General features: G+C 42.1%; 6 non-coding genes and 1 pseudogene across 6 annotated transcripts; 4 read left to right on the forward strand and 3 right to left on the reverse strand.

The window, feature by feature from the left end:
- The first annotated feature begins 1,849 nt into the window (after window positions 1–1,849).
- On the forward strand, window positions 1,850–1,922 carry TRNAK-UUU (transfer RNA lysine (anticodon UUU)). Its single transcript has one exon. It is a non-coding gene; the product is annotated as a tRNA-Lys (tRNA).
- Window positions 1,923–3,702: 1,780 nt separating this feature from the next.
- Window positions 3,703–3,775, reverse strand: TRNAM-CAU (transfer RNA methionine (anticodon CAU)). Its single transcript has one exon. It is a non-coding gene; the product is annotated as a tRNA-Met (tRNA).
- A 5,101-nt stretch (window positions 3,776–8,876) lies between these two features.
- On the reverse strand, window positions 8,877–8,949 carry TRNAM-CAU (transfer RNA methionine (anticodon CAU)). The gene has a single exon. It is a non-coding gene; the product is annotated as a tRNA-Met (tRNA).
- Window positions 8,950–9,798: 849 nt separating this feature from the next.
- TRNAL-AAG (transfer RNA leucine (anticodon AAG)) lies at window positions 9,799–9,880 on the forward strand. Its single transcript has one exon. It is a non-coding gene; the product is annotated as a tRNA-Leu (tRNA).
- Window positions 9,881–13,619: 3,739 nt separating this feature from the next.
- TRNAQ-CUG (transfer RNA glutamine (anticodon CUG)) lies at window positions 13,620–13,691 on the forward strand. The gene has a single exon. It is a non-coding gene; the product is annotated as a tRNA-Gln (tRNA).
- A 508-nt stretch (window positions 13,692–14,199) lies between these two features.
- TRNAL-CAA (transfer RNA leucine (anticodon CAA)) lies at window positions 14,200–14,316 on the reverse strand. Its single transcript has 2 exons — window positions 14,279–14,316; window positions 14,200–14,245 (listed from the first exon to the last, which is right to left on the reverse strand). It is a non-coding gene; the product is annotated as a tRNA-Leu (tRNA).
- Window positions 14,317–15,002: 686 nt separating this feature from the next.
- Window positions 15,003–15,421, forward strand: LOC131764218 (ubiquitin-like FUBI-ribosomal protein eS30 fusion protein; annotated as a pseudogene).
- The last annotated feature ends 7,987 nt before the right edge of the window (window positions 15,422–23,408 follow it).

Below are 23,408 nucleotides of genomic sequence, written 5' to 3' on the forward strand. Positions count from 1 at the left end.
CCTTAACACAGTTGTTCATGTAGATGAAGAAATGCTATTGCATGCTAAAGTATTTTGAAGCCCTCAAGGTCAGCAAGACTGGATGGAGTTGAATGAAACGAAGGCTACAGAGTTGATGAGGATATTTTAATGAGAATCTTCTAATACTTGAAGAGAATTGACTCAGAATTTAGAGATCTCAGAAACTGAGGAGGATGGGGATAGGAGAATGGGGAGAAAAACAAGAGAAAATGTATCCCCTTCCTCCTCACGTCTTTACTTCCCTCTTTCCACAGCTTAGATTTCATGATTAATTACCGGCATTACTAGCTTGTATAACCTTCATCTCCTGGGCCCCACTCCCATTTGACCCTAGGTAAATCAAACACACCACCACTTTCTCCTAACCTGAATCTGAATAGCTGAATGGATAGAGCATACCTCCAACTGTGCTCCTCCATTTAACCCACTCTAAACCAAACCTTTATCCCCTCTAACTCCACTGAAACGCCGTTGTCGAGTCTCAGCCACCTCCATCTTGCAAAATCCCGTGGTCAATTCTCAGTCTTCAATTTGCTCAGCTTCTCAGTAACACTTGGCTCAGCTGATACTCCCTCTTTATGGAAACACATTCACTTGATTTACCTTGCCCCCCACCTCCATCAGTATTGTCCCAAGATATCTGCACTCAAGCACCTCAGGCCTTCTTTAAGTTCTCTGAAAGTATTCTGCTTTTTTGCTCTTCCTGAAATGCTGGAGCCATGTTTTTGTCTAATCTATTACTGTGAAGCCGTTGGGTCTCAGTTTAAACATCATGTCCTGGGAAAAGTCTTCTCTTACCCCCTGGAAGAGGTCACCTCCCTTTATAATCCACTGTCTTGGAGATATGGGGTGGGGGACACCCATAGCTTGCATACGTTTATCTTAATTTTCTACCTCTATGCTCCCTTTATCCCTACTTAAGTCTATTAACATGTTCCATTTTATCTTATTACAGTGAAGTTGTGTAGACCACCTCAAATCTATTTTGAATAATGGCATGAATAAATACATAATTAGAAATGTACTACGTACCATTGTGGTAAACCCAACCTTTGAGGAAGAAATTTCTGTTGCAGGATTTAAGCGAGGAAGGTGGATGAGAGATTAAGTAATTTGTCTAATGTGGCACAACCAACCAATTAAATATGATGTTCTAATTCATCTATTTTATAATAAAAATAATAATGATGATAACACCTAACTTTCATTGAACTGTTAGCATGTCCCATACACTATTCCAAAAGTTTACTTGTATTATCTCATTTAATTTGGAAACTCTGGTCACGAGATTATACTTGTTTGTTTCTCTACACACCTCAGTAACCTGTACTTTTTCGTAAGAGCACTTATCACAATGGCTGTTTAAACATTTATGGTGTAATTCATTGTTTAAAAGGCTGACTCTCCCTTCTAAAGGGTAAACTCCATGAAGGCTGAGGTGGTGGCTTTCCACTGTTGTAAACCAGGGGCAAAGCAGAGCTCCTTGCTCAGAATAAGTTCTCAAAACCTAGTTGTTAAGAGCTTTTTCTGCTAGGCGTTCTTAAGGTCTGGGGGGAGACTGGAACACAAATTGTGAAGATGAAGGACAAGATGGTCCAGGTGATTACATCTCTAGTAACATACAACTTTTAGAAGTAATTGTTTATATTACTCAAATATGAGCGTTATCTTTTTCTTATGACCTGGGGGCAGAAGTAGTTGTGAGCCATATTCAAAGAGGCAAGAATGGAATTAGGAATAAAGAAAAGGAACACGAACAGAATTGGAACTTTGTCCATGTACTTTTCTTCACATTAGGATGTATGGGGAAAGCGTTGCAAAGGAAGAGGCCCGGGTAGCTCAGTCGGTAGAGCATCAGACTTTTAATCTGAGGGTCCAGGGTTCAAGTCCCTGTTCGGGCGTCGCTCTTCCATTTTTATCCTCCAGTTATAACTCCACCTTTGCAAAGCATGCATCTGTTTACACGGTATGTGTAAGTGACTCAGGCAAACACAAACGCCGAGGTGAATAGACGGGACCTTTACTGTAAGATGAAGGAAGTTGGCATTTAAGGAGAGCCTTAGAGTACATGGCTTTGTACCAAAATCAAATAATTTCCTAAGAGTGAAGTAAGAGTTGGTAAATGAGTGGCTGAGGAGGCTTTTCTGGACATCAGAGTTCCATAAAGGTAACAAGAATATGATAATGTAACCTTATTTAGAAATACACTATGACCAGAATTCCATCTCTTCCCACGGGCAGCCAACCCACAGCTTGGCTTGGCTTGGCTTTTTGGTGGTGAATGCACCAGACCATCATTGCCTAATATCATAGTCATTAATATTTTATTACTTCCTTACTCTGATTATAGGTTCACAGAGCAATCTTCTAATGCTCTTTGCTTTCCACTATAGAGTTTATTTTACAAGGGAAAGAATATGCTGATCAACCATCCGTATGACTATAATATGTTCATACTCTGGCTTGGAATGTCTCTGACATTTGGTTATTGCGAGTCAATCTTGTAAGCCTGAAAAAATCTGGGTGAATTAAAAAATAGTTTCTGATTCTACAAAGAGGAGGAACAGATTCAGAATAGTGGCTCCAACAAGAATCAAGATTCTCTAAGGAACTGCCTGAATAGCCAGACAGTCTAGCTCTTTGGCCTCTCTACAATCCTTAACTGCAGCTCTTAAACTGTAGCAGATGTAGGCGCCTGGAATCAGAGGCTGAGGGTCTAGAAGACACTGTTAAGATGTTCCCTAGTATATACCTTTTTCATTCGACACCAGAATGAACTGTTGAGAGAACTATCCTGAAATACAGGTCCAGATATTCAGCAGGAGCAGCCTAAGTATTGCCCTCTCTTTTTCCAGCACAGAGTGGGCCAGAGAAGTATGCCTGCAGGATGAACTTCAGTAGGTGTAACTCCTGTGGGGATTACGGCAAAAGTCCAAATTTGAGATGTTGATCGCCAGGAGTAATATAGTGGTAGGGAATATGGCAAAAAAAAACCCCAAAGAAAAACAAAGTAACGTTTAATATGCTAATTAATTCACTGACTTATTTGACAAGTGTTTATTGTTTGTCAGATACTGTGCTAGGCACTGGAAATACAGGAGTGGATAAAATAGACATACTTCTTAGGACACTGGCCACTGAATTTAAGCCCCACCCCCATCCAGTATGACCTCAGGTAAATTTAACTAATTACATCTGCAAAGACTCTATTTCCAAATAAGATCGCATTCTGAGGTTCATTTTTGTGGAACAATATTCAGTGTAGTACAGATGGGAAACCAGTTAGGACCAGATTAGATAGGGAGGCCAGGGCAAGGAGATGGAATGTATATATGAAGAGGAAACAAGACTTACTGAGAAAACTGAATGTCAGATTTTCATATATCTGTCCATTCATTTTTTCCCCCCATAAATTAGATTGCGCCAATAGGATACTGCTCCACGAAGAAATAGCAATCAGAGGAACTTGGACAAGAGGTTGTCCACTTGAAGGAGATGAAGATAACAAGTCATTATACATAAACAACATGTTTCTATATTTTTGCACCTACCAATCAGGAGGAAGAAAGCTTAGCCTTAAGCTCTTTGACCAGCACACAACTGGCCCAGTCGCTAGGAGGCAGGCTTTTGACAGACGAAGGTGGCAACTATCTGATGGAGGGCGAGGGCAAAAAGCAAACCTGCCCCCTCTGAGGTTCGAACTCAGGACCTTCAGATTATGAGACTGACGCGCTGCCTACTGCGCTAAGGAGGCAGACGGCCAACCGTCCTCATCAAATATCTTTAACACTGGAATTTACCTTGCTTAAACTTCGGTCTTGCTCTATAGTCCCTTTACTTTAAAATCTGAAAATGAAATGCTCTCCTGCAATGTCTTAAAAGTGCAACAACTTCTACAACCTGAATCCCATGAGGAAAGTCGTTGTCGATGCCACTGCCTTTGCTCCCCTCGTTCTGAACTGATGACCCTCACCTCTCACAACAGAAGGAGAGTTTCCTTAACTTCTTGCCCAGATACCTGCAGTTAACCTACACTGGCGTCCGTCCCTGTGGTCTCTAGGGAAGAGGAAAACGGCCCGCTTCCTCTCTCACTCTCCCTCTCTCCTTCCATACCCGATTCTTCTCATCAGTACTTTAAACACGTTAAAGTGTTTACTATCTTAAATAACAAAACACTTCCTTTGACTCGGCGCCCTGTCTCAGGCTGTCGCTCTATTTCGTTTATGCCCCTTTGCAGGCAAATTTCCCATAAAGCGGTCTGTCCTCATTTTAAGAAAACACCTCCCCGAGTCCCATCAGTTTCTCCACAGACTACAATCTTCCCCGACCACTGCTCCATCCCGAAGAAGTCCAAAGGGGGTTCCTGGACATATGAGACTTGATGCTTTAAAGAATAAGTTGTCCTTGGTGCAAACTCTTGGGAATCTGCTGGTATGAGAGAGCTGTAGTTACAGAAACAGGAACAGGTGAAAAGCTTGGTTTACCCAGTCTCTTGGTTTGCCCCGGGAATATCTCGGGAAAGCCCCACCTCCTGGGAAACGTCTTCCTGGGCTGAGAAAAGTCAGGGTTTCAGAGATGGGTTGCGGACGGCTGGGCAAAGCACCAAAAAAACCCTATGACAGCTTTACCTCCTCTAACCCCCCCCCAAGCCCCGCCCCTAGAGGGCTGAGAGGACACTGATTTTATTGCCAAATGGAGGCGGCACATATTATTCGACTTCTGTAGTTGCAATCTCTGTTTTTCCCCTCGCCGCTGATGAGGGCAACCGGAATTTTTGGTTCGCAATAATGGGCAGTCCAGTGTTGCATCCCTCTGAGTGCTGTAACTTAAATATGCGAAATAGGTGTTTTGTAGTTGTGAGCGTTAACAGTTTGGCTCTGCCTGTAGATTAACTGTTGTGCTTTTTATCGAAATAATGTTAGCTTAATTTTTAACATTGTGGATAATTCGACCATATTTCCTGAGTCTAGATAATGAAAATGAGAACAAACGACTACCATGTGAATGCCAGCATGACCCAGACCTCACCGAAAAAGCCTAAATGGCAGATGGAAGAACACATATAACTGGATTAGGAAGGTAAATTACCAAAACAGAGTACTGCACAATATGTAGAAAAGGATTTGGATTTGGGCATAGTGGAGAAGGAGGTGTGACAGTACAAGGGGAGACTGAATCTCCCAAGTCTGGGTTAAGACGGGCGAGAACTTTCTAATCAGAGGTTTTTCTTCGTCTCTAAATGACACCAATGCTCAGTCAAAAATAGTGTTGGGTATAATACTTGAAAAGAACTCGCATTCTCTATTTCCTGATTCAAAGGTTGCATCCTGAGGGCAAACAAAAAGGGAAATTTCGATACCATGTATTGGCGTCTTGTACTGTGAAGGCCATTCTGTCGGATGACCTTTTTCTCTACAATATAACAACTTCAAATAATGTGTCAAGTTAGGCAACCAGAAAATGTTTCCCCTAGCTCCTACGACTTTAATTTGAAACATGGTGTCGAAAAATCGTCTTCTTGATTTGTATGTAGATTTAATAAAACCACTAGATACATAAAAGAGAAGACTTGATATTTTGTTCAAATACAAACTAGGCCGTGCTCATCTATCTGCACATTTGGCAACAGTGCAAATGTAAATTTTGGCAAATTCCATTTAGTCTTACCAAAGAAAATAAAAAGATCTTATCTGCTAAATGTCCTGCACTCCTTGTACACATACTTTGCTTTAAAAGATTGTGGTTTGCTTACTCATGATATTGAGACTTTCATGGTTTATTGAGGTTTATGGTCAGTTTTTATTTTCTTAAAAATGTGCAGAAGCACTTACTGAGATTTTTTTACTTCACAGAAATGGAATGAGATAGCCTCTTTAGGCATGTGCCTACAAGGGGGCTATCACTGTTGCTGGCCATAGAAAATACTTTAAAGTATTGGCCTTCAGTAAAATCTTTATTTTCAAAGTGTGGGGCAAAAAGAACATGCTTATCTAATTTGGAAATACTCTGAGGATGGGAATGGAGAAAAGTACTATGGTAAAACAGAAATGTATATATGCTCTTTCTCCAATATTGTTTGATGTTATGTAGATTGGGACAAAAACTCATACAGTAAAAAAATGACTTATTTGGGAGAAAATATGACTGCTTCAGAACAAAATAATAACAACAACAACAACAATAATAATACCAGAAAGGGACAGCCAAGTAGTCAAGTTCAACAGAACTTTCTTAACTTATTTGCTGAAAGTATAACTTATTTGGAATCCAAGTTTTATTTCACAAGTTTAAATTACTGCTGTGCTTTTTATAAAGATGAGAACTGGGCAAGGAGCCGGTTTGGGGGATGGGTAGGAAATCAAGAGATCTTTGAACATGTTAAGTTTGAGATGCCTTTTAGACATTCAGTGGAGATGTCAGTCATGTAATTTGATCTGCTCAATGGAGATGGGGTTGAAAGTTTAAGTCTGGGACTTCTCAGGGTATAGATGGTATTTAAAGTCAGGTGATCAGGTGAGCTCAGGTAGGGAGAGGGTGTATGTAGGGAATACATGAGGACTCAGGTCAGGACCCTAGAGAACTCTAAAATTTAGAGACTGGGAAGAGGAGGAAATAAAGAAGGAACTACATTTAAGTGGAAAAACAAACAAACAGACAAACAAACCAAAAAAACTAGAAAGGCAGGGACAGATGAGAGACAGACAAGCTCAGAGGTTATGACTAGGAGTGTAGAGTACAGACTTCATCCTTGCAGCAATATAAAGTCACTGGGGATTTTAAGCAGAGAGGAACAACATGGTCAGAGATGATTTCAAAAAGATTATGTTTGTTTCATGTAAAGAATGTGTCAGCGTGAGGCAAGAGATGATAGGAAAACACAAATTAGGTTACTGTGTAGCCATGTAGACTTGGCCTACTGACTATGTGGCATTGTTGGGGAATGGTACAGAGACTGGGAACATTTGGAAAGAAGCAGAAGACTTGGGCCCAGACTCTTCCTGGGGACCTAGAGAGGAAGAGGTGTCAAAATAATTCATTTCTCTCAGTAGGGCATTGCCTTAATAAACCCTTTACTTGGAAAGGCAGCAATAAAGCAGAATAAGAAAGGGCACTTTGAACCTTTTGAGAATTCTCTGGAAAGCATGGAGTGTTTGCTCTGTTCTTGATCTGCCTTGTGGATACCTGAGGGTACTGCCGCCAGTTCTGATCAGCAGGCAAGCCACGAGTGATCAGACAAAAAAAGGAGAATCTTGGGAGGAAGTGACCTTCCCCACAATAGTCAACCTGAGATAACTGGATATGTGCAGAGGGATTCCCAAAACTTGTTCAGCTGATTGCATTCAGATCTGATCTCCTGAGGTTGCTGTTAAAAAATCAGATTTGCAGTCTGCCATGTCCCACTCAAACACAGTAAGCTCCATGAGATCAGGAGCAATTTCTGTTGTGTACCGTGTGGTATCCCTATAGCCCCTATGTATCAGTCAAGGTCCAGTTCAGAAACAACACCAGGTATTTCAACTGAGAACACTGTGGTAACCCAGAGATAATAACTATGGAAAGTAGTTACCACCTTCTAGGGCAGAGGGGAAAAAGGGGAGAGGTTGGGCCTCTGAGGTAGAGCACAAAGACAATGGTGGTTGGGATCAACTACCATTGTTGGAGGACCCCTGACTGGAATAGCAAAATTCACAAAACAGTTCCTCTTCTCTTCTCCTGCCTTCCCGTCTCCTTCTGGTTCCTCTTATTGACAGAACCTAAGAGAAAGCCAACTGGCAAAGCTTTAGATATGTAATTTGCAGATGGCCAGAGCCAACATCACAGAAGAGGGTGAATTTGAAGCTGAGAGAGAATGGATTAATAGTAAGGGACACAGCTTTGAACAGTGCTTGGCACATAGTAGGAAATATGTGCCAAGCACTGTTGAAATATCGTTCAATACCTCTCACTCAACAAGCTGGATATTAAATATCAATCTTGCTTTTTTAAAATTAATTTTTATTGGAGTATAGTTACTTTAAAATGTTATGTTAGTTCCTGCTGTATAGCAAGGTGAATCAGCTATACATATACTTATATTCTCTCTTTTTTGGATTTCCTTCCCATTTAGGTCACCACAGAGCATTGAGTAGAGTTCCCTGTGCTATACAGTAGGTTCTCATCAGTTACCTATTTTATACATAGTAGTGTATATATACCAATCCCAAGCTCCAATCCCACCCTCCCTTCCCCCCTTGGTATTGATATGTTTGTTCTTGTGTCTTTATTTCTGCTTTGATTCTTGCTTGTTTTTATTTGAGTCAGGTGCTTATCCTGTCTCTCTAAATATCACTTCTTCTTTCTTCGTTTCCTGTTTCTCTTGTTACTCTTTCCTGTATTGTGCAGTTTGGATGACCTAGAGACCCAGTCAAGAACACTGGAAGCAGGAAAAGAAGTCCAATGCAAAGAGACTGAGGGGGGGAAATGTTTTTTCTTTTTCATGTAGGATGGCGTTTGTGATCTGGTGGTAATTCCAGAAGAATGGCAAAAGATAATCAATAATTAATAGAAATGTTTTGCGCATCATACTACACCTTCCACATCCCCAGTGTAACCCTCCATCCCCTTCTCCCTCTCAACCAGTAAGTTTCTTGACCTTAATGTTTTTGTAACAAGTCAGTCTAAATATCTGCTAGCTCTATCTACAATTGGTATAAAAAGACTTTTGGAGTATTTAATCTTACTGAAAATTACTATTTTGTATCTGGACAATACAGGGTTCTGTTAACACAAAACAAAATAAATTCCCGTTTAGTTTCATTATAGTAATTTCCTCCGCTTTTTTTCCCCCCAAGATGAACGGAAGAAAAGGTATACGTTGCCCCCTCTGAGGTTCGAACTCAGGACCTTCAGATTATGAGACTGACGCGCTGCCTACTGCGCTAAGGAGGCAACTGCCTACTTTCCTTTTCCAACACACCTACCAACTTTATTAAAAGACTCATTTTTAGAATTCTCTGGATCACAGTGCTTCAAAGGAAGGCGGAACCATGGTTTAATTCGCGTCTAAAATATTCGAAGTTTGGGTGGGAAAGCCACACAGAACAAGGTAAGGGCCTGACTACCGGCCCAGCCCCGTTTCCCTTGCAAACTTTCCTGCGAAGACTTTAGGGGCGGTGAGGGCAACTGAGTGCGGACTTTGCAGAAGTTCTGTTCGGTATGACCGGGGCCTGTGGAGATGGGCAACCTTCTGAAAGGCAAACAAGACTTAAATAACAAGGACCGCACTCTTTGCCTCCCTCGTGAGGTTCCATGGAGGAGCTTGGTCTCCTGAGATGGATGAAGGAAGGCGAGGAAGGGAGGGGGGCCTCAAGATTCTTTCCTCATTTCTCCTTGGCAGCTCCCGGGCTCAAACCAAACGCCCAGACTTGCTCACTCCTGAAGTCCGGGGGCTTACTCCCTGAAGTCCAAGTGGATCTGGAACCCACAGCATCCACTGGAACTGTCAGTCTGCGTGACTCGTTTATTCTATGCTGATTACAGACGGGGCAGGAGCCTCCTCCCGCGCCACCTGCGCCGTCGCCGTTCACGGTGAACCTGGGAACCATGAGAAAGCAAAGTGTCAGGGGTCAGGGGGTTCTCGGGTTGTGCTGGGAGTGGAGAGGGGAACGCTGGAGGAAGGGCCCGTGGAGACAGCTCAGAGTGGTGGGGGCACTAGTGAAGTGGGGTGGAGAGAAAAAGGACCTGAAACGGGCTCAGTTTGGGTCAGATGACATGCATGTAGAACTCTCGGTTGAAGGAGGTAGCGTGGCCGAGCGGTCTAAGGCGCTGGATTAAGGCTCCAGTCTCTTCGGGGGCGTGGGTTCGAATCCCACCGCTGCCAGCATCCTTTTGCACCTCACCGTTGTCTGAGTAGGTACTCTTTCATGTTCAATATACACAGTTCTCACAGGCTCCAAGTTCAGGCAGATTCCTGTCCTACCACGTTTGCTTTTCCCAGGGGCTAGAGATAACACCCATATGCACTGTCCCCCAAAACAGTGTTCATCACATGATAGGCCTACAACTGATTATTTCAAATAACAAAAAGTTAATGAGCATCTACTGTGCGTGGTACTTACTCCATTATTGTAGTTTCATCACCCAATAGTTTCGAACGTATAACAGACCTTCATTTAATTCATTCGTTTATGTAAAAAAAAAGAAAAGAGAAGAAATCAGCGCCTACTATGTGTTACCTACTAGGTACTTAGGCCCCGTAGATACAGCAGTTCTTACTTATTGCCTTATTCAATAAATTGTGGACCAGTGAGTAGCTGTAAGTCTCCCTGAATCCTCTTGCAACTGGAGACAGGTCCTGCCCGGCCGCGGTTCTCAGCATCGCCGAAGCCTTCTCATTTCACATTTTGAATCCTAATTATGCTGATCTGAGCTGTGGCGACTCTACGCAAGGCGTCTCGCCTTGCCACTCAACTGCCTCTCAGGTCACACTGTCTAGAGGCGCTTCCCCCCTCACTGCGCGCGTCTCTGAGTCTTCCGTTGGGCGCCCTCAATCTCTGCTCCAAGCAATTCTCTCTGCCCTCAAAGCTTCTTATCCTCTACACCTCAGCAAGGTAGTTGCTCTCTCCTGGAAGCCTCCCTTGATCTCTCCCTCCAGAATTACAATTAGGCACCGAGGACCTGGAACGGAACAAAGGAGAGGGTCCCTGCCCTGGTGCAGTGTAGAGAAGACAAGCATTAGACGCATAATGGCCCCAAGATGATACAATTTCTACGGTAAAGAATGCAACTGAACTATGAATGACATTGTAGATATATAGTTACCAAAATAAAGACAGTACAACAGTACAATGTATAGAAGAAGACACTTCAACGTTTCCAGTGATAACAGTGTCAGAGAATAGGGAAGGGGGAGATTATAAATTCTACTTTAGTCACTTTTGTTTGAGTTGTTAGGATGAGTAGACATTTATTTCATAAGTCAAATAAGTGAATTCACGAGTCCACAAATGAATTGTTTAAAAAAATCCCAGTCTGATAAATACTGCGAAAGAGAAATGGAACGTTCTGGGGAGCCTGTAGCAGGCCTCAGCTAAGCCATCCCTTCTTTGGCAGGCTTTCCTCATTGCTCCCTGCCCTTAATTGGGTATTCCTGTTGGTATGCATTGGCCATGCTCTGTTATCACTTGATCCATCACTTATTTTAGCATTTACCATAACTTTGGGAAATTTTTGTGTAATCATCTGCTTTTCCCCATGTGTCATAAGCTTTGTCAGATATAGAACAATATTTCTCTCACTTCCCCACATTATGAAAACTAAATACATATTTGTAGTAAGTATCAGTGATAAATATATAAATACATGAAAGAATATCTTTCTAATTGTGAAATGAGCAAGGTACACAGAGCTGAGGATCCAGGAAGGCCTTGAGGTCTTCAGTTTGAGGTAGGGTCATGTGTTCTGAAACCCCATTTCTACAGGACACTCCAGCTAAACTTGGTTCTTGACTCTGATTACACCACACTGACTTGCTCTTTCTGGATTCAGCTCTGCTACCAGGTTACTGCAAATCATTCTTGCGCAGATTGCCAGGGATCAGATTGCTTCTGGACTGTGGGTCCCAGTCATCTCTTCCCCCAATCATCCCCCTCAGCAGTCTTTGTTTGCATTCACCTTGCAATATTTATGAACCAACCATGAGCGATTCCAAGGGAAAAGTGTAGCCTTCTGAACTCCAAACTCACAAATAAATAAACCAACCCACGGCCATCTGTACTATCTTCAAGCTCTATACTCCCTGCCCTTTCCTGGGATATAAATGTGCTAAGACTGAAAAACATTCATTTATACCCCTTCTGCCTTGCCTATCCTCAGAGAGCAGTTTAAAGCTTATAATTGAAGAGTGGGCTTTTGAGGTTCTGGTGTAATTTTAAAACCAATGGACATTTTTCTTTAAGAAATAAGCTTGTGGCTCATGGAATAAAAAGTGTGCCACCTATACTGGGGAAGAAAGGCTTGGTCCATTATTCAGCTGGATCTGAGATAACTTAGACCATCTTTTAAGGCTAGGAGACTCAAGAAGATAGAACGGAGAGTTTACATGCATGGAGGGAAGGAATAGACACTTAGGAGAACTCTATAGTGACCTGGCCATAAGTCTTTCAATTTCACTGCTTCCCTCTCCACCTTCTAAAAGATATATGCACTTCAACCCATATTTATTGAGTAGCTATTTCTTGACAGGCACCTTGCTTGGATGGAGTTACAACAAAAGGATGAAAGCCAGAAAACGATTCAGGGATTCCTAAGCAATTCAGCCTTGGGAGACTACCAGAGGCGCATGAAGAATGACTGGCCAGTAATTAATATTTAGACGGACTAAAGTAGTAATTTATACATGAGTATTTCTTCCAGTGATGCTACATGTATGATCTCTTTATTATATGTTGTTCTTAATAGTTACTAGGTAAATAATCATGCTATGTTAATAAAGTTAAAGTTTAGAGAAATAAATGACTATACCCAGTACTATGACGTCCTATCTTGGCCATCCACACTCGAGGACACATTTGTGTGGCCATATGAACACTGGAATGTCCACCTGGGAGCTAGGACCTGGAAAGGAACCCCTCACCCCCGCAAAAAGCAACAATCGTGTCCTTTAGACTTGTCAGATTTAGCCTATGGAGAGAAGGAAAAAGAAACATTCAAAAAAGTCCAGCCCTGGGCTACCTGATTATTTATTCACTCGTTCGTTCACTCATGCATGCATGCATTCATTCAACCTTTCATCTAGGCGTTCATACAACTAGCCATTGATTAAGCTTCTACTATGTACCAGACCTTAGGGTGTCAAAGAGGAATGAGAACTGGTCCTGCACTTAAGGCATCTCGGAGAGGGAGGACAGATTTTAAAATGGCAAGCCCATCATTACAGCTAAGCAGGAAGCACCAAGAAACTCCAAGTTGCTCTGGAGGCGTCTGCAAGTATCCTAGAATGAATAAGCGAAGCTGTAGAAAAAAGATGTTAAAGTTTTTCTCCCTTTTGAACGGCAAGATTAAAATCCAATTTGCCTTTGCGTGGATCGGAAATGAAGGCAAAATCAAAACCTCCAGAGGTATCCATCTTCTTGGATCAGGATCCTGCCCTGACCCTGACATCAAGGGATAGAAATCTGGGAAGCAGACTCAGTGGAAACAATCAGTGAAAGTCCCCCTCCCACCCACCTCCCGTCCTTGCTTTTGGCTTCTCCATCGCCCTTCGGCTGAAAGAGCAGAGATTTTCCATCCCTCCAAAAAACGCCCCCGTAAATGAAAACAAACAAATAAATCAATTTGGGAGAAGAGGCAGAGCTTTCGGTTAAAGTGGCACATTTCATTTTAAATTGTTTTCTATACATCTCTCTCATCAAAAATTTTTTTTAAATTAAAAAGCACAAGGATAAAATAATTTTAAATGAAGTATAATGTATAAAAATTTTGAATCACTATGTTATATACCCGAAACGAATATAGTATTGTAAATCAACTATACCTCAATTGAAAAACAAAATAATAATAATAGAAAGCACAAGGAAAGAGATATCAGATGGACAGTGTAGAAGCATTTACCCAACGGAGGTTCCATGGTGTAATGGTTAGCACTCTGGACTCTGAATCCAGCGATCCGAGTTCAAATCTCGGTGGAACCTTTCCTGCTCTTTTCACATCCCAATCCTGTAACACAGTGACCCACGCTGCTTTCACATCCCAGTCCTGTATTACTCTTTTCACATCCCAATCCTGTAACAGAGTGAACCACGCTGCTTTCAATTTCCGCACCATTAGTTTTTGATGGGTTCGGGCAGTGAGAAAGGACTTGAGACTACGGTCCCAATGGCCCGTGAGCTCAGGAGCAGCCTATAATCACCGAGTCTGTGTACACGTCTTTCTGTTCCCACCAGACTCATTTTTCTCCCAGGACTCCCCAGGGTTAACGAGCGTTTAGTAAAAGCGCCTTTAATGAACAAACCAGAGTGCAGAGCAAAACATGATCCGTGATAAGTAGCAACTAAAACGGAAAATAAAGAGTCTTTCTTTTCCTAATTGAGGGTCCGTCGTTAGAACTGTAAAAGGGAAAGTAGAGAGAAGAATGAATGGAAACAAAAAATGGCAGAGAAAGTGGTAGTGGTTGCCTTTAGAGCGGGAGGAAAAATAGTCTGTCAGAAGTGGGATTCGAACCCACGCCCCCATTCGGGGACCAGAAACCTCTCTGCGAAGTAAGCTTTAACGACTTTAGCTTGAGTCTGGCGCCTTAGACCACTCGGCCATCCTGACAGCCCGATAGCGATTTTCCAAATGAGTAAAATCTGCATTTGTGCTGAAAGTGCACTCACCCTGAGCTGTTAAATTCTTTTGCAGTCTAGGGTTTATCCGAAAAAATGGGAATGTAAATCCTTAAAAATTAACTGAATCTTCTTTCTCAGTAGAGCCAGCAACTTTGACTGAACTCGCGAGGCTTTCGTCTCAGTCCGGGGTATAATTTGGCATTTCTCTCCTCTCCCTTCTTTCTGCCTTTCCCTGCAAGCCCCGGGGCACTGAGGCTCAAGGATCCTAACAACCCGGAACCGACCCCCGACTGGACAAGAGAGAACTCCCTTTATTCATTCCCAGAAAGGACACAGAATGCGGGCTCTCTTCCCGAGAAGGTGCCTGGCAAACCAACCGAATTGGCGAGATCTCAGCGGGGAAGAAGTGAGCGAGCCAGTGTAGACCTGGGGAGAAAACCGGCAAGTTAGTATAGACCAGAAAGGGGTATGGTGAGTGGGGTTTAGGGGCCTAGAGCATGAAGACTGGATGTGGATGTGAGTTGCTGAAAGTAGTAACCAAAAAGAAAAAAAGTTGATGAAGTGGAATTCATCAAAACTAAAAACTTCTGTTCATCAAAAAACGCCATTAAAGCTCTTTCTTCACGACTCCATCTTCGCGGTAGCGGCAGTGGTGCCCACGGTTCAATGGCCGACATGCAGTTCTGTGTCTTCGCCCAGGAGCTACACACCCTCGAGGTGACAGGCCAGGAGACGGTCGCCCAAATCAAGGCTCATGTAGCTTCCCTGGAGGGCATCGCTCAAGTCGTGCTCCTGGCAGGAGCATCCTCATCCTAGAGGATGAGGCAACCGTGGGTCAGTGTGGGGTGGAGACTCTGAGCACTCTGGAAGTAGCCAGCCATGTGCTTAGAGGTGAAGTCCATGGTTCCCTGGCCGGTGCTGGGAAAGTAAGAGGTCAGACTCCCAAGGTGGCCAAACAAGAGAAAAAGAAGATGGGCCGGGCGAAGAGGTGTATGCAGTACAACTAGGGCTTTGTAAATATTGTGCTCACCTTTGGCACGAAGAAGGGCCCCAATACCAACTCTCACGTCCTTTGTAATCCTGGCTTTCTCTAGTAACGTCACTTAGCCCAATCAAACAACTACAACAACAACAACAAACACCATTAAAAACGTGTACAGGAAAGGCCCTGTGAGAACAGAGAGAAGGTGGCTGTCTGCACGTCAAGGAGAGAGGCTTCAGGAGAAACCACCGCTGCTGACACCTTGACCTTGGACTTCCAGTCTCCAGAAAATATACCGAAAAAATTAATTTGTGTTGTTTGAGCCACACAGCCTGGTGTTTTGTTATGGCAGCCAGAGCAGACTAATACAGGCGTCTTCCATGGTGGCTGAGGACTCTTAAGAGTCCAAGGCAGAAGATGTCAGTCCTCTTGTAGGCCAGGCCCAGCATCAGTGTAGAATCATTCTGCCATACTCTCTTGGTCAGAGCATTCTAGGCAAGTCCAGATTCAAGGCAAGAATAGGCTGTACCTCTCAATGATGCATGTCACATGCATATGGAGAGGAAAGAAACTGATGGTGACCATGCTGGAAGTAGCTACCATCCCTGCCCCCACCTAGCCCCAGTAGCTTGCAAACTTCATAAGGGCAGGAAGCAGAGGGTATTTACCAGGCACCCTCCGCTCATATCAAAGTGCTGGTATTCAACGAAATCCCCCAAACCCTTGTTGTTTGAAAGAACGGGTCAGATTAGCTTTTTCCCCCCACTGTCTCCAAAGATTTTATCCTCAGGAAATGGAAGACAGTTAAATGTCGGTAAGCTAATTGCCAATTCAAAAAGAAATAATATTCAGGGAATTCCCTGGCAGTCCAGTGGTTAGGACTTGGTACTTTCACTGCTGGGGCCCAGTTTGTTCCCTGGTCTTGGAATTAAGATCCTGCAAGTCGCACAGTGCAGCCAAGAAAAAAAAAATTTTAACGACTAAAGATAATCACATTTTTCAGTGACAGCATACCTGAGTATGCCTTGAATTCTTCTATCCTGTATCATGTCTTAGATTGCTCTTTAATCTAGGACTCTTTACACTGGTCACTAAAGTAATAACCTATACCAGGGAAAGTTGTTATGAGAATTAAATGAACTCAGCAATACTGGTATCTGATTAAAAAAAAAAAAGTTGTCTAGCAGAGACCTGGGTCAGATAGAGAGGCCACTTACTGTAGTGGTTAGAGCTTAGACTCTGGAGCCAGCCTACCTGGATTCTAGTCTTGGCTCTGTCATTCACTGACTCTGTGGCCTTAGACAATTTAGTTAACAATTTCCCCAGCCATAAAATAGAGATCATGATACTAGCACTACCTTGTAGGATCTAGAAGGATTTTGTGCTTTAATGAATAGAGCCCAGTATATACTAGCTTTTAAATAGGTACTTATTAGATGAAACATCCATCTCTCCTTCTCCATCAACCTGAAAGAATAAGAGGAAGAATATGTGCAAATCAATTATTCTTAAAAGTTTCCTGATTTTTCCCCCTCCTCTTTATTCTCAGTCCTCCTTTAGATCCATAGTAGTCCATTCTGAGAGTCTGCCCTATGGGTTCTGTTTCAGCGGGGTTGCTGGGAGATGGTCAGAAAACTACAAAGCCACACCTGTTCAGAAGGAGATCTCTTCCCAAAGTGCAAGCAAATTCCTCTCCTTTATCAGACGTCTTACTCTCTCTCTCTCTGATTCCTGTTCACTTCCTGACTGCACACCTCTTAATTTCTTTGTTTGAAGATGACTCTCTCCTCCTTGCCTGTTTCAGCTTCATTCTCCATAGAAATAGCTGAGAATGGCACTGAGTATCCTGATTTTTTTCCTGCTTACCTGCCCGTTCCTGTGTTTCTATTAGCTCTTACCCCACTAATGTCCTCTTGTGTCATTATTGCAATAGCCCCCAAATCGGTCCTCCTGGTTGGTATTGCCTTTACTATGGCTTGCACCATCAATATGTCACTCCTATGCTCACAAAGCTTCAGTGGAACCTCCCTCCTATAAGGGTCCAGGACACAGAGTCTGTCCTCCACAAGCAATTTTATCGCCATTGCTTTGTTTTCATGAATTTACCTAGCCAAATTTATCCGTACTGCCTGTCCAAATTTTCCTCCACGCAGTCACTCCTAAACCTATTCCAAAACAGATTCTCTCACAGCTTGTCAATATCCTCCCAATAGTTTATTTATTAATGTTCTTATGGGTGCCACAAAGGATTTGAGGTAGATGAAAAGAGTATTAACCATACAATAAAGTATTAGAGTTTTAAACTTTGAAAGAAAAAAAATGTCAGAGAGCATATGCCTTGAGTTCTTTGCTTGTAACACTTTGTAGTCTCTCTTAGCTCTCTATAACTACCCCTTTTTTATAACTTTTAAATTATCTGTACCGTATTTTCTGCTAACAAAATAATATGTGCTTTTAGTAAAAATAAAATATGTATTGCAGAAATGTATAACCTAAAAAGTAGGGAATTCCCTGGTGGTCCATTGGTTAGGACTCCCTAAGATTCCACAGGCTGCATGGTGCAGCCAAAAAAAAAACCTAGATAGCAAGAAAGTCACTCATAATCTATCCTCTCCTACCAGTCTTTCCAGCACACCACACACTTATTAGTTTTGTTTATATTCCTCTGGTATTGTTTTAGTATTTACATTAGTATATTATTATTTTACAAAAAATTAATTTATTCTACATAAAGTACTGCAACTTGTTTTAACATGACCACATACGTTGGATATCATTTCACATCAGTATACACACTTGTTAAAATGACATATAATGACAATAACATTGTAGCATGTACCATACTTTTTAAATTAATTTTTTTGACAGTTTTTTTCTTTGCTGTTTTCTTTATAACAACTTTGCATCTCACTCCTTGTTTTTCTCACATAGTCTCAACTAGACCAAAACCTAGATTTGAATAGTAAATATATTTTTAAATAGCAAGATAAATGCTGTCTTAGAATGGAAAATTTCAGAGGATGTGGAATGAACAGACCACTATCTCAAAATGAGATACCTCATGCTTTTTTACTGTTAAATTTCAGACCTTATTTATAAATGAGCCAATATTCCTCAAAATCAAAAAGTAAATTTCTGAAACAAAAGTCATTCTTCTGATCAAGCAAAACCATTTTAAAAGTTTAAAATTTAAAACAGTATATCCATTTCTCTGTGCAGAAAAAAGTGATTTAAATACTTGAGAATTCATTTGTGTCCTTATTTCTTAATTTAGTTTGTTTTGCATAATTAAGGCATGCACATGGTATAAACTTCAAAAGGTAGAAAAGATCCACCCACTTTTCACCCCAAAGCAGAAAGGCCTCCATGTTACTAGGAGTCCTTTGATCACTTCTCTCCAGGGTTCTTTAATTGTGGATGTAGTGATACATCCCCCTGCATCGTGTCCCCTGCATTGGCAGGCGGACTCTCAACCACTGCACCACCAGGGAAGCCCAGTTCTAATATTTTTATGAAGGTTTTATCATCCTGCGTTCTTGGTATTTGTGTAGTCAGGAATTTGGCCTCATCTAAAGAGACGTCTGGCCTTTGTCTTCTTCTGGGAGGTAACCTCTAAACACTAGGAATTTCCCTAGTGATAGGAGTATTATTCCTGGTCCCCTCAGAATACAACGGAGAGTTTAGCTCATGAGATGACTCAGCATGGGGCATACACATACTTCTCAGGTCTGTTTCATAGGGACTTTTGGCTTTTGACTGAGGGAAGATGTTGGAAAATGAAGGAGAGAGGGAAAGGATGAGGGCCAAGGAGGGTTTGGCCCTGGCCATGTTTCACATGATGTCTAGGACAGCATCGTTCCCTCTCACCATATTTGAATCAAAGTGCTGGGCTGACCAAACATAGCTCTGACCAAGTGGGACTATTTTTAAGTTATGCTCGTAAATGAAAAGCTATTGTGGAGTAGAAGAACCTTCTGAATAGGAAACCCTTCAAAGACACAGTGATGATTTGCCTTGATTTATCTGGGATACTTCCTATTTCCACCTGTTGTCTTTGTATAATTATTAAGAGCACCCACTGTCTATCTCAAAGGTGTTCAAGTTTGGACAATGAATTAAATGGCCACCATTTTAAAAAAGAGGGTTCAGTTATTTGGGACAAGTGACATTCTGTCCTTTCTCCATCCTGTCTGGATTATGAAACTCCAGCAGCCATCTTGGACTATGACATGATCTTGAGAGTTAGGTACCACGCCCAAGAATGATGGAGCAGAAAAACATCAAGTGACTAAACCACTAAGGATGATGAACCTGCCATACTAGCCCTGAATTGCCTTCTTCTGGTCTTCTTTTACATGAGGGAGATAAAAACCCTTTTTTGAGCTTTCCTATCATATGCAGGAGAACCTAATTGTAAAGGATATAGGGCCCAAGTGACTAAACAGTCAGAATAGGGGAAGGTGATGCAGCAGATCTTGTGGATGTTTCACCAGCATCCAGTCTAGTCCACTGCATAGGACCCAGGAGGTCTGCAGAGTTTTGACTTCAAGGATGGGTCTTGGCTGGCATTGACCTGTGAGTATCATCTTAGCCCCCCTGCCACATTAATTGGTTCAGGGATGGGTAGTAAAAGCCAAATGTAAGCCAAGCAGCACATAGTGTTCCTTTGTCACTGGTGATTAGTCCTTTAAGTGTAAAACACAGAGTTTTGTTTGACTGGAAAAAGACAAGACATGGAAGTTCTGATGTGCAGAAAATTTTAAAAACTTTTTATTCTGAGATTACTGTAGATTCACATATAGTTGTAAGAATAATAGAAACCCAGTATACTCTTCACCTAATCTCCAATGTTACTATCTTACATAAGCATAGTCCACTATCACAATCAGGAAATTGACATTGATGTCATCCACCAACCTTATTCAGATTTCACTTGTTTTTATATACACTTGTGTGTGTGTATGTGTACTTAGTTCTATGAAGTTTCATCATGTGTAGATATCACACATGATTAACACCACAGTTAAGATACAGAACTATTCCATCACAAGGATCCCTTTTATAGTCACAGACACCTCCTTTCCCCCTTCTCAATAAACCATATACCACTACTCTGTTCTCTATATCTATCATTTTGTCACTTCAAGAATGCTATGAATGGAATCATACAGAACATAACATTTCGAAACTGACCTTCTTGACTCAGTATAATTCCCTTGGGATCCATCCAAGTTGTGTATTTCAATAGTTCATTCCTTTTCATTGCTGAAAAGTATTCCATGATATGGAATGTGCTACAATTTGTTTAACTACTCATTATTGAAGACTGTTTCCAAGTTTGGCTATTATGAATAATGCTTTATGCAAACTTATGGTGTGAAGGTTAAGTTTTCATTTCTCTGGGTTAAATGTCCAATGACATATAGATTTGAAACTCAAAACTGCAGCAGCCATTTGGCTACCTCATCAGAGAAACCTCCTCTGACCACCCAATATAAAATAATGCCCCAATCAGGGTTTCCCTGGTGCCACAGTGGTTGAGAGTCCGCCTGCCAATGCAGGGAACGCGGGTTAGTGCCCCAGTCCGGGAAGATCCCACATGCTGCAGAACGGCTAGGCCCATGAGCCATGGCCGCTGAGCCTGAAGATCCCACATGCCGTGGAGCGGCTAGGCCCGTGAGCCATGGCCGCTGAGCCTGCGCGACCAGAGCCTGTGCTCCGCAATGGGAGAGGCCACAACAGTGAGAGGCCCGTGTACAGCAAAAAAAAAAAAAAAAAAAAAAAAGCCTCAATCCTCCATATCCTGATTCATTTTTCTTCATGGATCTTTCATACTACATATTTTTTTCTTGGCTTGCCTATTATCCATATTTCTCCCTAGAAAGCAAATCCATGAGCCCAGAAACTTTGTTTTGTTCCCTACCCTGCTGTATCATGGAGCCTAAAAGAGAGCCATGGTACACCCTCAACAAACACTTAAATGAATGAATGAATGAATAAATCTCAGACATCTTTCCATATTAGTATATATAGATCTAACTCATTCTTTTTGGTCCCTGCATAGTATTCCACCATATGCCTAAATAGTATTTTCATTAATTTGTCCCCTATTGAAGCATATTTATATTGGTTCCAGCATTTTACAAATGCAAACAATGCTATAATGACAATCCTTATACAATCAATCATCTTTATTTTTAAAAAATAAATTTATTTATTTTTGGCTGCATTGGGTCTTTGTTGCTGCACACAGGCTTTCTCTAGTTGTGGCCAGCGGGGGCTACTCTTCCTTGCAGTGCACAGGCTTCTCATTGCGGTGACTTCTCTTGTTGTGGAGCACAGGCTCTAGGCACGTGGGCTTCAGTAGCTGTGGCGTGTGGGCTCAGTAGCTGTGGCTCGCGGGCTCTAGAGCACAGGCTCAGTAGTTGTGGCGCACGGGCTTAGTTGCTCCACGGCAACTAAGATGTGGGATCTTCCCAGACCAGGGCTGGAATGCATGTCCCCTGCATTGGCAGGCTGATTTTTAACCACTGTGCCACCAGGGAAGTCCAATCAATCATCTTTGTACAGATGGGAGGGAAGAGGAGTAGATGGTTCAAAGAGTATGTGCATTAAAATTGTTTTTTTGTTTTGCGGTATGCAGGCCTCTCACTGTTGTGGCCTCTCCCGTTGCGGAGCACAGGCTCCGGACGCACAGGCTCAGTGGCCATGGCTCACGGGCCTAGCTGCTCCACAGCATGTGGGATCTTCCCGGACTGGGGCACAAACCTGCGTCCCCTGCATCGGCAGGCGGATGCCCAACCACTGCACCACCAGGGAAGCCCTAAAATTGTTTTTTTTAAAGCTATTACTAAGTTGCTCTCAACAATGTTCTCCAAATTTGCCCTCTTATGGTATACTGGAATGCGTATTTCCTCATGTTCTCACCAGTACTGAGTATTGTTGAGCTTTTTAGTCTTTACTCATTTCATAAATTAAAAGCAACATCACATTAATTTATTAATAGTGAGTTAAACTTTTTTCCACATGTTTATTAACAACTTGTTCTTTCCCCCTGTGAAACGAGGCAGGACCTGTGGGGCCCTCCCTGGTACAAACCCTTCCTGTGTCCATAGACTTCATTCAGCCTCCTTGAGCTTCCCTGAGTTCTAAGGTTGAATCTAAAGATTCAAACAGTTGCTAATCAGGGAAGGGAGGGAATGAAGAAGGAAAGGAAGAGCAGTCATGAAACAATAGTGCACCCTTGGGGAAGGGTCCTGGTTCCTCCTCAAGGAATATACAGGACAACATGTTTTGAGTTCTTCTCCCAGAACTAAGGTCCTCACCCAGGTGGAGGATGGTAACTTCAAGCTGAACGGAAGATTTTTGGAGCACTGCCGGCCCTGTTACCTCGACACCAACCAATCAGAAGAAAGTCACACACCCTGCAGGCCTCACCCCAAGTTTTTCCTATTAAAAACTTCTCCTCCAAAACCATTAGGGGGTTTAGGGGTTTTGAGCACGAGCCACCCATTCTCCTTGCTTGGTCCTGCAATATAAACCTTTCTCTGCTCCAAACACTGACATTTTGGTTTGTTTAGCCTCACTGTTCATCGGGCACAGGAACTTGGGTTTGAGAACAAGATTTGGGTTTACTTCTTGGTTCCCAGTCTATTCTATTGATCTATCAGCTTATTCTTACTTTAATTATTGTAGCCTTGTGTTTTTCCTATTTTTTTATTTTTATATTTCCAGACTAACTCTAGCATCACTTGGTAAAGACAGATAAAAGAGGAGAGAGTGGAAGCAGAAATATCTTAGGTTCTACTCAGTTTGGTGCCTGGAAGAAGAATGGTCCAAGGAGAAAGGGGTCAACAGTGTCAAATGCCTCAGAAACATTAAGATAAAGGCTGAAAAGTATCCTCTGGATTTAGCCAATACTAACAGAAATTACTGGCACCCTGAGGGCAGATAGGTTGTGTTGATAGGGAATTTATTTTTAAATAGGTGGGAATTTATTTTAAAATAAAACACTTTATTAATAAAAATTGTATTTATTAGTTAGGTTTAGTTTCCGTTGCATATGCAGACAATCCAAATAAGTGGCTTAAACAGGACAG

This window comes from Kogia breviceps, chromosome 10, assembly GCF_026419965.1.
Source record: "Kogia breviceps isolate mKogBre1 chromosome 10, mKogBre1 haplotype 1, whole genome shotgun sequence".
NCBI lineage: Eukaryota > Metazoa > Chordata > Mammalia > Artiodactyla > Physeteridae > Kogia > Kogia breviceps.